Below are 5,105 nucleotides of genomic sequence, written 5' to 3'. Positions count from 1 at the left end.
TAGGATTTTTTCAAACTTAGGCGAGTGCCGACTGCAGCTAAGTCTCCGAGTGAGAGGACTTAGGCGAGTACTGGACTGCAGCTAAGCCCCCGAGTGGAAGGATTTCTCACCACTCGGTAGGATTTTTTCAAACTTAGGCGAGTGACGGACTGCAGCTAAGCCCCCGAGTGGGAGGACTGCTCTCCACTCGGTAGGATTTTTTCAAACTTAGGCGAGTGCCGGACTGCAGCTAAGTCTCCGAGTGAGAGGACTTAGGCGAGTACTGGACTGCAGCTAAGCCCCCGAGTGGAAGGATTGCTCACCACTCGGTAGGGTTTTCTTTCGAACTTAGGCGAAACGGATTCGCAGCTAAGCCTCCCGAATGAGAGGCTTGCTCGTCACTCGGTAGGATTTTCTTTCGAACTTAGGCGAAACAGATTCGCGGCTAAGCCCACCCATTGGGGGATTTCAGAGGTAAATAAGAACAACACCAATCGTACGAGAGGACTATAAAGCTCTTGTCTTTGGTAAAAAAATTACAAAGGTGTTTCTTATTACATTTTATTCGAATGAGTGCTTAAGTATAAAAGGGGCGGAGCAGCTCCGTGTTCCAAGCTCGTGGCTCATCCTTCTGATGCTCAACACTATAAAGATGGTATGCTCCATTGTGGAGAACTTTGGTGACGATGAAGGGGCCTTCCCAAGCCGGGGCGAGCTTGTGTGGCTTCTGTTGATCCACTCGAAGAACCAGGTCTCCTTCTTGGAAGGCTCGACCTCTCACATTTCTGGCGTGGAATCTACGCAAGTCTTGCCGATAGATGGTCGACCGGATCAAGGCCATCTCTCTTTCCTCCTCTAGGAGATCGACTTAATCTTGTCGGGCCTGCTATGCTTCTTCTTCAGAGAAAAGCTCGACTCGGGGTGCATTGTGGAGCAGGTCACTTGGTAGAACAGCTTTGGATCCATAGACCAAAAAGAAAGGAGTTCGTCCAGTCGACCGGTTGGGAGTTGTCCTCAAACCCCACAGAACTGACAGAAGTTCATCGACCCAAGCGCCTGCTGCGTGTTTGAGATCACGCATCAGTCAGGGTTTCAATCCTTTGAGAATTAGGCCATTGGCTCTTTCTGCTTGTCCATTCGACTGCGGGTGAGCGACTGAAGCATAGTCGACTCGTGTGCCTTGAGAAGCGCAGAAAGCTCTAAACTCATCGGAGTCGAAATTCAATCCGTTGTCAGTGATGATGTTGTGGGGGACTCCATATCTGAATGTCAATTCTCTGATAAAACTGACAGCGGTGCTGGCTTCAAGATTCTTGATAGGTTTAGCTTCGATCCATTTGGTAAACTTATCGACTGCAACGAGCAGATGAGTGAAGCCGCTCCTACCAGTTCTCAGTGGTCCAACCATATCCAGTCCCCAAACAGCAAAGGGCCAGATGAGGGGAATGTTCTTCAGGGCTGACGCTGGCTTGTGAGACATGTCAGAGTAAAACTGGCAGCCTTCGCATCTGTCGACTATATCTTTCGCCATTTCATTTGCTCGTGGCCAATACAATCTGGCTCAGTATGCTTTAGCCACGATGGCCCGAGAGGACGCATGGTGACCACAGGTCCCCGAGTGGATGTCATTGAGGATCATTCGACCTTCTTCTGGCGTTATGCATTTCTGACCGACTCCAGTCACGCTTTCCCTGAACAACTGTCCTCTTATCACAGTAAAGGCCTTGGATCGACGAACGATCTGCCGAGCCTCTTCTTCGTCTTCTGGGAGTTCTTTTCTAAGGATGTACGCAATGTACGGCACTGTCCAGTCGGGTGTGATGACCAGAACCTCCATGATCAGGTCGAGCACTCCTAGGACCTCAACTTCAGTCGGATCTATGGTGCTCTTAGGTTGCGGGGGCTCTTCAATAAAAGGATCTTCTTGAATGGTCGGTGAGTGAATATGTTCCAAAAACACATTGCTGGGAATGGCTTCTCTCTTAGAACCTATCTTTATCAAGTCATCGGCTGCTTGATTTTTCAGTCGGGGTATGTGATGGAGCTCTAACCCCTCAAACTTCTTTTCCAACTTCCTCACCGCATTGCAGTAACCAGTCATGGCTGGGCTTCTGACGTCCCAATCCTTCATCACTTGATTGACTACCAAATCTGGGTCGCCGTAGACCATAAGGCGACGGACGCCGAGTGAGATGGCCATACGCAACCCATACAGGAGTGATTCATATTCAGCTTCATTATTGGAGGAATCAAAGTGAATCTGGAGGACATATCTGAGCTTGTCCCCTCGGGGGGATACCAGAACCACCCCAGCACCGGAACCATTCAACATTTTGGATCCATCAAAGAACATGGTCCAGTGCTCCGAGTGAACTTGAGTCGGCAGTTGTTGTTCAATCCACTCGGCGAGGAAATCTATTATTGCTTGGGATTTAATAGATTTCTTTGCCTCGAACTTGATATCTAAGGGAAGGAGTTCAATCGCCCATTTTGCCACTCGACCAGTTGCATCTTTGTTGTGCAGAATCTCTGACAATGGAGCGTCGCTGACAACTGTAACGGAGTGATCAAAGAAATAGTGTGCAACCTTCTTCATGGTCATGTAAATTCCATAAACGAGCTTCTGATAGTGCGGATATCTCTATTTTGACGGAGTCAGAACTTCAGAAATATAATAAACTGGGCGCTGAACTTTGTAGGTTTTTCCCTCTTCTTCCCGCTCGACCATAAGTACTATACTGATGACTTGTCCAGTGGCTGCTATATAAAGCAGTAAAGGCTCTTTGCTGATTGGGGGCAGCAAGCACCGGCTGGGTGGAAAGCAGGGCTTTTAGTTCTGCAAATGCTACATCAGCTTCAGGAGTCCACTCAAGCTTATCTGATTTCTTCATCAGTCGGTAAAGAGGCAGTGCCTTTTCACCGAGGCGAGAAATGAATCGACTTAGGGCGGCCAAGCAACCAGTAAGCTTCTGGACATCGTGCACACGCACAGGGTGTTTCATTCAGAGTATAGCACCCACTTTCTCTGGGTTAGCATCGATCCCTCGTTCGGAAACAGGAAAACCGAGTAATTTTTCGCCCGGAACTCCAAACGTGCACTTTGATGGATTAAGCTTGATATCATACCCTCTGAGGTTGGCAAAGGTTTCAGCAAGGTCAGTCAGTAGGTCGGAACCTTTACGTGACTTGACCACAATGTCATCCATGTATGCTTCCACATTCCGACTGATCTGAGTGAGCAGGCACTTCTGAATCATCCGCATGAATGTGGCTCCAGCGTTCTTCAAACCGAATGGCATTGGGACATAACAGAAACACCCAAACGGGGTGATGAAAGCTGTCTTTATCTCGTCGGGTTCGTACAGACGGATCTGGTGGTACCTGGAGTAGGCGTCCAAAAAGGACAAGCGCTCGCACCCCGCAGTCGAGTCGACTATCTGGTCGATGCGAGGGAGAGGAAAGTGATCTTTCGGGCATGCTCGATTGATATGCTTGAAGTCAATGCACATGCGAAGTGAGTCGTCCTTCTTTGGGACCATGACAACATTGGCTAACCACTCGGAGTGGTATATCTCTCGGATAAACTCAGCTGCCAAAAGCCGAGCCACCACTTTACTGATTGCCTTTCTCTTCTGTACGGCAGACTGTCGAAGATGTTCTTTGACTGGTTTCACTTTTGGGTCGACTCGCAAACGATGCTCATCCAGTCCCGTGGGAACACCCGTCATGTCCGAAGGTTTCCATGCAAAGATGTCCCAGTTCTCACGGAGGAACTGGATGAGCGCTTCTTCCTATTTGGAGTCAAGTGTGGTTGAAATGTGAGACGGAGCAGCATTGGGGTATGTCGGGTGAATGTGAATCGACTTCGTTTCACCAGACGACTGGAATGCTGAATCTGTGGCTGGCTTCTTGGCTTGCAACAAATCACTCGGATTTGCATTTTTCTGGTACTCTTGCAATTCTGCCACGACCATCTATGCATCGGCGATCTTTGAACCCTTCTGGAAGCACTCTTCTGCCTTCTTCCGATGACCAGTGATAGTGATCACCCCTTTGGGACCAGGCATCTTCAATTTGAGGTACACGTAACATGGTCGAGCCATAAAACGTGCATAAGCTGGCCTGCCCAGAATGGCATGATAGGCACTCTGGAAATCCACAACTTCAAATGTCAACTTTTCTTTGCGGTAATTCTTGGAATCACCGAAAACCACGTCGAGAGCAATCTGTCCGAGTGATGCAGCCTTCTTGCCTGGAATGACCCCATGGAAATTCATATTGCTTTCACTGAGTCTGGACATCGGAATGCCCATTCCCTTCAACATCTCTGCATACAGTATGTTCAGGCCACTGCCACCATCCATCAGGACCTTTGTCAGTCGAGTGCCTTCGACCACCGGGTCGACCACCAGTTCTTGCCTCCCAGGGGTGGCTATGTGCGTTGGATGATCAGACTGGTCGAATGTAATGGCAGTCTGCGACCACTTCAAATAACTGGGTGTCACCCGAGCGACCATGTTCACTTCTGTCGGTGTACAAAAAGAGGGGTACACTTTTTGTACCCCTATAACTGTGCACGGGCAGTCTGAGCCACGGGCACCACCACACCAAGCAAGGCAAGGGAGGTGAGCCAGGGTAAGACCGAAGCTCAAGAGAACTAGAACGACGCCAAGGCCAAGACCACGAAGAGCAAAGGGGACGAAGCGGACTCCCCCGGCAAGATCCTTGCCGAGAGACAGTTCTAGCAGCCCCGGCAAGACCCTTCCCGCGGCGACTCGTCCCGCGCCTACGGAGCAAATCACCCTTGAGTCCACTGCCCCCAAAGGGCAAGGATTCGGGAGACATCCCCGTGGCGGCATGCAGATATTTGTGAAGACATTCAAGATCAGATACGCACTAAGGAGACGACAACCCTTGGCGGGATCCCAGCCGAGGAAGACCACAAGGCCCCCGGCAAGCGCCTTGCCGGGGATGATAGCAGGCGCCTCGGCGAGACCCTTGCCGGGGCCCCGGCAATGCCCTTGCCAAGGACACCTGCAGGGCCACCATCAGGCCCACGCCGACTAAACCTCCACCACCACATGCATGCAGCTGCCGACCCAACCAGCTAGGTAGGCACCCGTGTG

Source organism: Triticum dicoccoides, chromosome 7A, assembly GCF_002162155.2.
Source record: "Triticum dicoccoides isolate Atlit2015 ecotype Zavitan chromosome 7A, WEW_v2.0, whole genome shotgun sequence".
In the NCBI taxonomy this organism is placed as follows: domain Eukaryota; kingdom Viridiplantae; phylum Streptophyta; class Magnoliopsida; order Poales; family Poaceae; genus Triticum; species Triticum dicoccoides.
Note: the sequence above shows the minus strand (reverse complement) of the source record.